We start from the raw sequence: 12,642 nt of genomic DNA, 5'->3' as shown, positions 1-12,642 counted from the left end.
ACAAAGCGCGGAGATCGGACAGACAGACAGACAGACAGACAGACAGACAGACAGACAGACAGACAGACAGACAGACAGACAGACAGACAGACAGACGGCGCTATCGGAGAAATGAAGCGCAAGTAACGTCCGAGGGGACGCCGCGTCGTCTTCGCCCACGAGAAGTGGGTGTCCGTTGATCCACCATCCACCCGCTGCCAACGAGGTGGAGTGCCCACCCACTTTTCGGCACCGATTTCGGATTCGTTTTTCCCAGTGTGTGAGAAGGCGCCGCCATCGCCAGTCGGGACGTCACTGCAGCGTCGGGCCGGCCAGCCCCGGCCAGCCCTGGCCAGCCGGACGGCCCCGAAACAGACGAAGAAAAATGGTGGCCGGGAAAGACTGTGGCGGTTCATTAGGGAAAGAGAGAGAGAGAGAGAGAGACGGAGAGAGACTCGGCGGGGCATTTCATCACGGGGGCCAGCGCGGGCCGGGGCAGCGGGCCAGCGGGCCAGCCTGCAGACTGAGAGTCGTCGCTCTGTCTCTCTCGCACTCACGGGGTGTGCCGCGTCGGTGCGAGAGAGACAGAGCGACGAAAAGGCCTGCCGGGTGGTGCAGCGGGCCGAACGGCCAACAGCCCCTTCGCATGCAAGCTGATACGCGGCGTCCGGCCTTCCGGCCTTCCGGTGCACCATTTCCTCCCGGAAGCGGAACAGCGCCGCACAGCGCCGCGCAGCGCCGCCAACCGCGAAAAAAGAAAAGTATCACGCCGAGATACATATCATTATGACGTATATGATGACCGGCACTGCGGCGAACCGCGGCCCCGGCCCCGGCACGGCCCGGCACGGCACGGCAAGGCCCGCAGCGCCGCGCCGTCCCGCCGCGCATTTTTCGTAATATCATATACACCCCCCCCCCTGCCGCCACTGATGGACTTGTGACGGTGATAGCTGTAATTTTGGGAATGACGCCCTGCCGACGCCCTGCCGCTCGGCGCCGCGAAGGCGGAGCGCAGTGCGCCACGCCACTGGAAGAGAAAGGCGCTCTTTGCATTAAACGGACAGAAAACCAGTAATTTTTTGTGTTTTTTTTTGTGATTTTAGGGGTTTTTATTTGATTTTTTAAAACTTATTTTTCCGGTTGTCACCTGTGCCTCACACATTGGGCCAGAAGACCGGTGGAGGCGGCCAAAACTCTAGACGCGTTTTGAGCTGCAGAGTGGCTAAACAGGACTCGAACCGAACGTGTGACCCCACCAATGGATTCCTCGTTCGGAGAGAAATCCATTGGTGGGGTCACACGTTCGGTTCGAGTCCCATTTAGCGACTCTGGAGCTCAAAACGCGTGCGGGATCTCGACCGCCTCCACCGGTCTTCTGGCCCACTGTGGGCCGCCCTCGCTGGAAACGTGTTGACCGCAAACACGGCCCATCAGGGACGCCTTCCCTTCCATTTTGCCCCTTGATTGATTTAATTTCCGGTAAGAGCCCCGAGGATTAACCGTCTCGTTCGATTCGCCGCCGTCGCGCCGCCTCATTCATTCCCCCTTGTATTTTTACGTTCCTTGCCGCTTTCTTTCGCTTCTGCCCTCTTTTCTTTTTTTTTTCGTCATCACCAGGGACGGAAAATAATGTCATCATGTTGGTCTAATGGGTTTCTGGTCCACCGCGCCGCGCCGCGGCCCTGTAGTGCAGGGCAGTGTAGGGGCGGCCCGCCGCGGCCGAGTGGGGCCGAGTGGGGCCGAGTGGGGCCGGGGAGGAGGCGCAGAAAGGGGAGCCTGCGCTGGAAAAAGAAAAAGAAAAATCAGATGTGACCCACTATTAATATTTTGTGGTCGATAAAGTTTGCTGTTTTTTCTTCTTCTTCTTCCTCTTCCTTCTCGCTCTTTGCTTCCTCCTCTCCCGATCGCCTCGCTCTCGTCTCCGATCTTGGAGGGTGGGTGCGGTGACTGCGGGCCAACGGGCCAGGCCACGGCACGGGCCAGCTCTACAAAGTGAAGTGTGTGCTCAGTCTCAGATGCATACTTTCAAGTACACACCTACAGATTCATACTTAGCTGAGTACACATCTACAGATGCATACTCAGCTGAATACACATCTGCTGATGCGTACTTGGAGAGGTTAGGTATGCATCTGTAGGTGTGTACTTGGGAGTATGCATCTGTAGATGCATACTGAGTACACACTTCAGTTTGTAGAGAGGCGGAGGAAAGGGTCCAGTTTAATTTTTCCAAGCAAAAGGAAGAGCGCACATGCGTGGACGCGGACACACGCACACACACACGCACACACACATGCACACAATGCCCCCAAGGACCGAGGCCAGGTCAGCCCACTAAATCACTGCAGCCCGCGGAACTGGCCGACGGACCTGCCCACGCGGCTTGGCTGCCTTGGCCGCCTTGGCCGGCCACCCAGTTTGGACGCTTCCGCTGTTCCGGTCCGGTGTTTCCGGTCCGGTGTTTCCGGTGTCCTCTTCCGGACAGGATGAAGAGAAACGACCCGTCCGCCTGCCGGCACGCGATTAAAGCTGTTGCGGTCGACCCTTCCTGCGTCCTTTCGCCTTTTTGGCTAGTTTTCTCTTCTGCTGCGGCCAACCGGGGCCAACCGGAGCCAACCGGAGCCCGGACAGCCCGGAGCCGCGCTTGGAGTCCGGGGCGGTGCCGGGGACACTGGAGTCAGACGTCCGGACTTGGGACTGCCGCCGTCGTCCCATGTCGCGTTAAGGCAGCGCACGCCTGGCGCGCGCACACACACACACACACACACACACACACACACGCGCGCGCGCGCGCACACACACACATCTGAAAGTGGAGCACGCCACCGTGTGGACCACTGATAAAGGGCCCGATGAAAAGGTGAAATGTGAACCAGAGGGGAGGGGGGAAAGAAGGGGGCGTGAAGGGGATAGAGAGAGAGAGAGGAGAGAGAGAGAGAGAGAGAGAGAGAGAGAGAGAGAGAGAGAGAGAGAGAGAGAGAGAGAGAGAGAGATACACATGCACGGGTCCGCGTCGAATGCCCCGGCCGCGACATTTTTCATCGCTTGATGAGTGCCCCCCGCCCCTGCCCCTCCCCCTCGCCCGGAGCGGAGCGGAGCGCGCGATGCCGCGGCACTAACGCAGTTAGCCACGCTCTCGTCCCGGAGCACTCCCGGCCGCGCTGTCGTCGCTCCGTCTCTCTCTCTCTCTCTCTCTCTCTCTCTCTCTCTCTCTCTCTCGCACTCGCGGGGCGCTCCGCGAGTGCGAGAGAGACGGAGTGACGAGAGCGGAGTCATAAGTCAGGCCGCGCTGTCGCCGCGCTGTCGCCGCGCTGTCGCCGCGTTGTCTCCGGGACGAAACGCGTCGCGCCACTCGCCGCTCGAGTGGCTGGGGAAGGACCAGGGACCGCCGGCCGGGGACCACTGGCCGGGGACCGTGCGAACCGAAAGAAAACAAAGACAAAGAAACGAAAACAAACGGGCGCGCGGAACAGTGTGGCAAACAGAGGGCCAGCTCGCACGCGACGCGGAGAAACAACGATTCACAGGGCATGGAGTGCTTAGTTGTTTTCCAAGAACGTGGAAAGTAGTAGTAGAAAACAAACCTTGTTACGAAGAGGCAGATGAGTTGCGTAAGAGAGGCTGGACACGGCGAAAGTAACCCCTGGGATTTCCAGGCGGCTCCTGGGGAAAGTAGACCCTCTTTCCAAGACGCGCCTGGGAAATCCCAGGCGAAGCATTTGAGGTTACAGCATGGACAGGACGCTATAAATGTTCTTTTCCACTTCCTTCGAAAACGTTTCAAATGAGGATTTCAGGTTTTTCTGACAAACAAGGCCATCTTTCCCTCTGCGCGACGCCCGCAACACGTTCACCTCTCTCCCTCTCTCTTCCACCCCCACCCCCACCCCCAGCCCGCGGCGCGCGGTCCGACACGCCTACTTAGCGCCACCCCTCCCCCTCCCCCTCCGCCAGCCTCCGCTCCGGGTAGCTTTTGTGCGGCACACGCCATCCGTGTCACCCTCCGGAGCGAGATAGAAATAAATGACTGTATGTCTTTGAGGCCTTTTTACCGCTCGCGCCGCTCGGGGACGGTGCGATGCTGTGCGATGCTGTGCGACCGGAAGTCGCTAAAAGACTCCCGGATGCGGCGCCTCGTGAGCGCGGCGCGCGGCGCGAGGCTTTCGCAGTGTGGGGCCGGCCCGGCGGCTTGACGTCTGTATTTGCCGAGAGGGAAGGATATTGCCTATACGAGGCCGCTCATAGCTCTCACTGGGCAGTTTGGCCTTTTTCAACCACTGGTTCACCTGCTCGAGGAGAGAAGAGCAGGCACTCGCACAGTGGGCCGGCTAGAAGACCGGCGCAGGCGGCTGAAACTAAAGCGAACTAAAGGCGCGTTTTGAGCTCCGGAGTCGGTAAACAGGACTCGAATCGAGCGTGTGACCCCACCAATGGATTGCGCTCCGAACGAGGAATCCATTGGTGGGGTCACACGTTCGGTTCGAGTCCCATTTAGCGACTTGGCGGCTCAAAATGCGTCTGGAGTCTTGGCCGCCGGCCGGTCTTTTCTGGCTTCAAAAGAATCACGCGGTTTGGGTTAAAATCTGAAAAAGAAACGAGCTCGCCGCCCTGGCTGAGTCTCTGACTCTCAAGGTAAAAACGGAACCAGGTTTTCCCAGGAAGCCAATGGTAGAGACATAGGCAATTTCCAGGCAGTTCCTGGGAAAACCAGGAACCATCTTTCCCGTGCTGACCCCGCGGTAATGACCAGTGACCTCCACTCACTCCCCTCCCCGGCCTCCCCCAACCTGTCCCATCCCACACCGCCTGCTTCTTATTGGCCCTTCATTCGCTGCGTCCGTTTCCCACCAAGTTGCCATATTTTTTTTCGCCCGTCTCTTGCCTCCTGCACAGAGTCGTTTTCGTCGCTGTGTCTCTCTCTCGCACTCGCGGGGCGTCACGTATGCGTGCGAGAGAGACGGAGCGACGAAAACGACCCTCGGAATCAGTGTGCTGGTCGCCGCGACGCGAGGGTGGCTGGACCTGACCGCCGTAGTTTGTGACACCAGCGCGCGGCGACGAGGGGAACAGGGAACAGCGAGATAAAAAGCAGATACGTGTCGCAGATACAACACCTCCGCGTCGATGGCAGTCCATCAGACAATGTGTTAAAGATTATTGGCTTTCAAAAATTGCTTAGCGGACCGTTGCCAGTCCACTAAGCGGGGTATTGGTAAAAGTTTTCAACTAGCAATAACAGCACCTCGGATGAACCTCATTGGTTACTGTATCGCCACTGCGCGAAGTTAATCCGTTGTGCCGTGTCCCTCGGTACCTGGCCCAGACGCGACCGCTGGGCTGCACCGCGCGCGCACCGCCGGCGAGCGACCGCAGCGCCACCTCTCGAGTAATGCATGTGCACTCTCAGCCTCGCATTGACACTTGTGACAACTGACTAACCCGCTTTCATAGTTTTTTCGTGCAGACGTAATATGCACGGTATTCTCTTAAGCTACGGCCGATATTGTTCATTTACCCACAATATTTCGTCCTTAACATTGAATTTAGTCTATACTCTGACCAGAAAACGAAGTGCCCCGAGTCCTCGCGGTTTATGGCATCTGCCGCCTTGGCTAGCATTGCAGGTAGCCCTTGACCGCGAGAACCCAGGGCTCTTTCTGGTCAGAGTATACAAGATGCACCGATGGACTTTCCTATATGCTCGTCACATGGCGAGATGTGATTTATAGCGTTGGAATATCCGGATAGGAACTGATTTTCCACCCACGATATTTGAAGTTAAAAGCGGTGAGTAGCGAGGAGAGGCAGAGCGGAAGAAACATGACGAGTCTAACTCCATGCAGATACCTTGGCGTCCATAACACCCTCATCTAGGATGTGACGATGGTAAGTGAACATTTTATTAGCCCCCGTGGGGGCTTCCAAAAATTGCTTAGCGGACTGTTACCAGTCCCCCAAGCGGGGTATTGGTAAAAGTTTTCAACTAGCAATAACAGCACCTCGGATGAACCTCATTGGTTACTGTATCGCCACTGCGCAAGGCTAACTCGAGAGACCGTCTCCCTCGGTACCTGGCCCAGACGCGACCGCTGGGCTGCACCGCGCGCGCACCGCCGGCGAGCGACCGCAGCGCCACCTCTTGGATGGTCGGCGCGCATAGCTGAAAACGTCACTATTTTCTCGGATGCCAGGACATTCCAGTGACCAGCAGGAACAACCAAAAATATAAAACCAACACGGCTTGTCAAAAAAAATCCTAACAATTTTTTATTTAGTTTTTTAAAAATCGGAAATGACAACCAAAATTTTCCATCTTTCTAACTGAGATTCTTGAGCGCGGCGCGTGGCGCGTGCCATCGGGGGCTGCACAGTGGGAGACAGGGTGGGCTGTTTTCATTTGGAGCTTATACCTCCGCCGTCCAGCGTGGACGATCGCAGTGTGGACTCCAACACGCGCCGCGCAGCGCGCAGCCTCGCACAAAGGGTCGTCGTTTCGGCCACATAAACAAAACGGGCCGCCTTTTGAAAGTGAACCGAAAAAGAGCAGTCCTGGGTGGGAGCGCGCCCCGCCCCGCCCCGCCCGCCCGCCCCGCCCCGCCCCGCCCCGCCCCCCGCCCCGCCCCGCCCCGCCCCCCCCCCCGCCACGCGCCGGCGATGGGCCGCGCACGCGGAACGCTTGCGGAGGACACGTGGCGCGCGCCGAGCCGAGCCGCGCCAAGCTCAAGGAGGTATATATATTGGGCACTTTGACGGGCGTGTGTGTGGAGCGGCGCGGAGCAGCCTCCCTTCAGTCGGAGGTGATGGTGGCGTGAGGGAGGCGAGGCGATCGGGTGTTGCACCGCCGGAAACGGCAGCAGAGTCGTTTTCGTCGCTCTGTCTCTCTCGCACCGACAGGAGACGCGCCATGAGTGCCAGCGAGACAGGGCGACGGAACCGAGACGGAGCCGACTCTCGGAAGCAGCCTGCTGGCGGGCGCGCCACTCTGAGGCTTTCTTTGAGGCGCCGCGCGGTGGCGCCCGTCTCCCTCTCGTCGTGTTATTGCAACTCGCTTCCCGCTCCATTTTTCTCGCCGGTAAAACCCCTATCAGCGTTTTTCTTTTCGTGTGCTTTAGATCAATTTTTTGAAACGCGAAACTGCGGCCTGTTCTTGGGCGGGCTCCTTGATGTCCCTCTCTTGACGCAGGGCTGAGCAGCAGACTGATTCCGAGAGTCGTCTTCGTCTGTCTGTCTCTCTCGCACCTGTACGGGACGCCTCATGAGAGCGAGAGAGACAGAGCGACGCAGAAGACTCTCGGAGTCAGTCTGCAGTAGGGCCCACCACCACGCGTGTGGTCACTTTCTGCCTTCCCTGCCCATTGGGCTCTCGGCTCCCCACCGACCCATTTTTCTTTATCTCCTTTTTTTTTCGCCCTTCCTCTTTTTATCGCTCTCCTTTATGATCTGCAGCCAATAGCTGCTTGGCGTATGGTCAAGCAGCCGATGTAGCATCCTCCTTTTTATGTTTCACTTTCCCTCCGCCGTGGTCGGCCGGGCATGCGCTGCCATGGCGCTGCCAGCTCGGGCGGTCCGGCCAGGCCTCCTGTCCGCCCCGCCGGGGCTGGCAGCCTAATGCCGATTGAAGCGCCTCAAAGTCGTTGAAGCGCCGTAAAACCGATCGCCAATTCAAATTTGGCGCGCCGCCTTCTGCATTTCCCCGCGGGGCCGTTCCACTGTAAGCGCGCCTCACCTGCGAGACGCCGCGCCGGGGAAGACCGGGCAGACCAGGCGAAGAGCGGGACCGTTTGACCGGACGGTCAGACTTGAGGCGGCCAGTGGACGTTAGCGCTCTCGCAAACGATGAGTCCTTGCTGGTATAACGCGTGCGGAGGGATGTTTTGACGTTGCTCGGTCGGCAGTCGGTCCTAAACAACAACAACAACAACAACAACAACAGCAAGCAGCAACAACAACAACAAGAACAACAACAACAACAACAACAACAACAACAACAACAAGAGCCGTCTCCAGGCGGGCCGGGCGGGGCGTTCTGCCTTCACCGCCCCGCCCCTCGCGGCGACTGGAGTCCTGGAGACCGCCCACCATGGCGCTGTCTCAAAGCACGGTATTTACTCAGACCGCCATATTTTTTCCCGCGGCTGAACCGCAACAGAAAAAGAATAAAGGAGGGAAGTATAAAAAAGAAGAGGAAGGAGGAGGAGGAGGAGGGTTCCCCGGAAAAAAGTTTGCGGGTTCATCCCTGTCAGGCGCAGCAGTACGCCGAGCAGCCGCGACATGTTGCAGGGTGGCTTGGTGGCGAGGACACCCCGTGAGCCGCGCCACGCCACGCCCCGCCCCGCCATCCCGTTATATTACGAGTCAAAACGATCATTCTGCCGAAGCCACCCCGACGACGCCAAGCCCGCGCCCACGCCCGTGGATTTTCGTGAAGACGACTGCGGCTAAGGTCCCCCCACCTTCCTTCTCTCTCTCTCTGTCTCTCTCTCTCTCTCTCTCTCTCTCTCTCTCTCTCTCTCTCTCTCTCTCTCTCTCTCTCTCTCTCTCTCTCTCTCTCTCTCTCTCTCTCTCTCTCTCTCTCACACACACACACACACAGAAAAAAGTGAGGCTGCACCATCGAGATTTTTCAAGGACACTGAGAGCCCTCGAGGCTGAAGCAGGCTGAAGCCCCAACAGCAAAGCGAGCCCTTTCGGCCGCCTCCCTCTGGCTCCCTTTGGCCGAGCGGGGCCCCGGGAACGGCGAAGGCCGAAGCGGCAAGGGCCCTCTGGTACAGTGTGGTACCGCACCGCACCGCCCGTTCTGAATATTCATGCCTCTCATGGCGAAGCAGCAAAGCAGGGCATCCAACTTCGTATTACGCGCAAACGGGAAATATTTACAAAACGCGTCGCATTGCCTCTCGGCTCTCCAGCCCGGAGCTCCGCACTCACCTCGGAGCGGACGAGCTCGACGTGGAAGCGAGCACGTGGGGATGCAAAAATACCGGTAAGATTCAAAGTTACGTAAAGAACGGTAAAATACGGCATGTTACCGTAATATACGGTATAATTGGGTAAAGTTAATTGTTATCGTTTTGATCAACTTTGCTGCAATACCGCTCCCAAACTTAGGCGCTAAATCACACTCCGTAACAAAGGTGTTCTAAAGGAAGGCCTAAAGACCACCCACCCGTCGAGGGAGAACGATTAGCCGCCTTGGATTAGACGCAGTGGCTGCCTAAAGTCAGGCCAAACCACGATTTCTACGATCCTGCTGACAAGTGAGCGAGGCGGCCAAACGGTCCGCGACGGCGGCCTCGGCGCGGCAGATGCTGCCAACTTTGGGGCAACTACATAATTCTTCCTGCGGCGAGCCGAGCGGAGCGGCGGTGCCGGGCGGTGCAACGCAACAACTTGTGGCGCCTTGTTTTCCCGAAAGCCGGGGGAAAGCGCCCCCCCCCTCCCCCGCCTTATCACGATGCGAAAAGTTGTGGCCGCGGTAAAAGGTTCGGCCCGCTGCTCGCCCTGGGCCCTGGGCCTGCACCGTAAGCCGGCAAGGCGGCGAGGCGGCGCCAAGCCGGAGGTGGCTACACCTTCTTGGCCCGCTCTTAAAAAGACTCGTTTGGGGCCGAAAGAGGGAAATTTATGATTGCGTAATGTCTTTGTGAGATCCCGCCCCGCTGGTGGTGGAGCTGGGAGAGAGAGGCAGACAGAGCGTGGGGGAGAGAGAAGGATGCCAGGACTCAAACGGAAAGGGCGGACGAAGCCCCCGGGAACGGAGAGGAGGGGGGGAGGGAGCCTGGGAAAGCAAAAACCCACGACGTTTCCCCAAAAGGCACAGGGGGAAGTTGTTATGCTTCACAACAGGTGAACCTTTCTCAGATTCCGCACGGCCGCAGCAAAACTGCTCCAGGCGGCTACAAGTCCGCACTCCAGCAGTCGGGGGTACACTGTAGAATATTTTCCCTGACGTCATTTTCAAAACTACCTGACTCACACTGTGTGTATGGAACCAAGAAAAAGAAGCTGCAGATTGAAAAGTGACGGTGGCGGGTGCGCTGAGCTGAAACCCCCTTCTCCTCCACCCCGGCCCTACTGAAGCCACTGTAAAAATGGAACGGCGCGCTGCTTGTGTCCGGAGCAGCAGACTGATTCCGAGAGTCGTTTTCGTCGCTCTGCCTCTCTCGCACTCATGGGGCGACCCGTATAGGTGCGAGAGAGACAGAGCGACGAAAACGACCCTCGGAATCGGTCTGCAGTGACAAGGGGCGATTACGGAGCGGCAGCCCAAGGGCGGCCCCGTCCCGACGAGTCCCTGGATCAGAGGGGGTCTCAAATGATCCCGGGGCGGGCCCGCCTCGGCCCGCCTCCAACAGACTGAATCCGAGAGTCCTCTTCGTCGCTCTGTCTCTCTCACACCCACGCGGGACGCGCCATGAGTGCGAGAGAGACAGACTCTCGGAATGAGTCTGCGCTGGCTCCAGGGCTCCAGCGGCCAGGGCCGCAGTCCAGCAGAGACTGCAGACCGCGCGCTATTTGCATTGCAAAGCGAGCTTCGGCTGCTCAAGGACTCTCCTGCCTTTCACCCCACCCCTAGCCCGCCGCGTCCCCGCGTCCTCGGCCACCACTTTACCTCACCTCGCCTCACGCCCGCCGTTCCATTTTTGCCTTCCACAAAAAAAAAGGAAAAAAGTGTCGGTGAAAAAAAAAAAAAAGTCGGTTTTGATCCACCGCCGCCGTGAAAGTCGCGGTCGCTGGTTTCTAGGGATTGCGAGAGGGCAGTACTATACTAGTGTTGCGGGGCCATGCATGGGGGTGAGCAGTGTACCCGACAGGCTGCGCTGACAGTGGACAGGCCGTCCGGACGGCGACGACGGTTCGGACAGAGGGCGCCCTGATCGAGTTGGGGCCCAAACCGCTCGCGACAGCGCCCGTTATAAAAATGTAAATACCAATTGACAAGAACCATCACAAGTGTCCACCCACATTCCTTTGCATTTTGATGCGGCTCTCTCGTCCGCGCAGCTCCTCGACTTATTTTTCCTCTTTCCCTCTTTTTTTCCTCTCCGGCGCGTCAAACTGGACGCGTCGCGCGCGACAGCTAAATGTGGGCCTCGCCCCGCATAATTTTCATAATTTCTCCGCTAATTAAAAATGACACTTCGGTATCAGAAACGAAACACGATACGGACGCGGCACATTTTTCCTGTTTTTTTTTTTTCAACAGAGAAAGCGCTCGAAAAAAAAATGATTAAATATTTAGCAGCAGTTGAGAGTACCCTGCCGCTCACCCCCCGCGTCGACTTTTTTCATCAATTTTTTTTTCATTCAAACCGAAAAGCTCTGCCCTTTCGCCCGACTCGAGGACAGACCGCAGGGACAGACGGATACGTTTTACGTTTTAGCGGTCGCTTGTCAGTCATCCTCCTGGCCTCTAAACTGAATTAGCGGTTCAATTTTTCGCCCTGCTGCTGAAATGGGTCATCAAGTGAGCATGTGTGTGTGTCGTACAGTGTACCGACAGGCGGTGGCGGCGCTTCGGCTTTCGGCACACACCATGGAGCCGCAAAGTTGTGGGGCAGGCCCGGCAGGCCCGCGTGTGGGGAGGGGCCCGCCCCAGTGAGGGGCGCAGGGCGCAGCCAGCAGTACATAGTTGTTGGAAGGCAATTAACCGACGCCGCGACTCGGATTCCGAACGCCGCCTCCGTCTCTCTCGCACCGCAGTGCCTCGCCGGCAAGGCGCACGTGAGTGCGAGAGAGACAGCGGTGCCGCCCGGAACGCGCCTGCCGCTGACGCCCACCTAATTGGGCTGTTTGATTTGGTTGACAGCTGCGCTGCTCCGCGTGACGAGGGCCGTCAACCCTTCCAGCACACTCACTCCGAGAGTCCTTTTCGTCGCTCTGTCTCCCTCGCACTCATCGGGGGTCTCGTAGCGGTGCGAGAGGGACAGAGCGACGAAAACGCATCTCGAACTCTGTCCGCTGGCCCGGCACCTCGAGGCCAGCCGTGCCGCCACACTGTCACACACGTCAGCCAACAGACGCCGCCCACACGGCACGACCGCCGAGATGAAAGACAAGTACACCGCTAAAAAAGCCGACAGGCATTCGGGTTCAATCATCGCGACGGAGCCCACGGAGAGGCAACGGCCCTGAAAAAGAAATCTAGCTCCATAGCACGGAGGAAAACCGAGACGAAAATGGCCGAGAGAAGAAGAAGAAGAAAAAAAGACGAGATTGAGTGGAATTAAATGACACGACACTGCTAAATTAAATAATAAAAGTGTTACCGGACGAAAACACCTTCCTAAAAGCTTTCTTTATTATTCCGTCCCGGAACCGCAGTTTTAATTAACGTCCTTCCCCGCGTCGCTTCTTTCCCGCTTTTTTTCCTCCCGCACTTGAGATTCCCCGGGCGACCCCCCTCCCCTCCCCTCCCCCTCCCTCTCGCACGGCCCCGGCCCGATTCACAACTACGACAAAAGCTGCTTTAATTGGCTGCTCCCTGTAATGAAGGATCTGGGCGCGGTATAGGCCGCGCGGAGTCGAGGCACGCTCCGTTCCGCCATGGCTGCGCTCAGCGCGCTCAGCGCCCGACGACTCCAGGGTAGGCCGCCCGGTCCGCAGCCGCGCGCCGCGCCCCGCCGCTTGCCTGCCTGCCAGGCGGCGTGGCGGCGGCAAAGT

The 12,642-nt window shown here is 58.2% G+C and overlaps 1 non-coding gene and 1 pseudogene across 1 annotated transcript; both read right to left on the bottom strand.

The window, feature by feature from the left end:
• Positions 1–5,114: 5,114 nt before the first annotated feature.
• On the bottom strand, positions 5,115–5,269 carry LOC117645267 (annotated as a pseudogene).
• Positions 5,270–5,888: 619 nt separating this feature from the next.
• LOC117645263 lies at positions 5,889–6,026 on the bottom strand. The gene has a single exon (XR_004587719.1). It is a non-coding gene; the product is annotated as a U4 spliceosomal RNA (small nuclear RNA).
• Positions 6,027–12,642: the final 6,616 nt, after the last annotated feature.

This window comes from Thrips palmi, unplaced genomic scaffold, assembly GCF_012932325.1.
Source record: "Thrips palmi isolate BJ-2018 unplaced genomic scaffold, TpBJ-2018v1 HiC_scaffold_1, whole genome shotgun sequence".
Classification (NCBI taxonomy): domain Eukaryota; kingdom Metazoa; phylum Arthropoda; class Insecta; order Thysanoptera; family Thripidae; genus Thrips; species Thrips palmi.
This window is presented reverse-complemented; position numbering and strand designations above follow the sequence as displayed.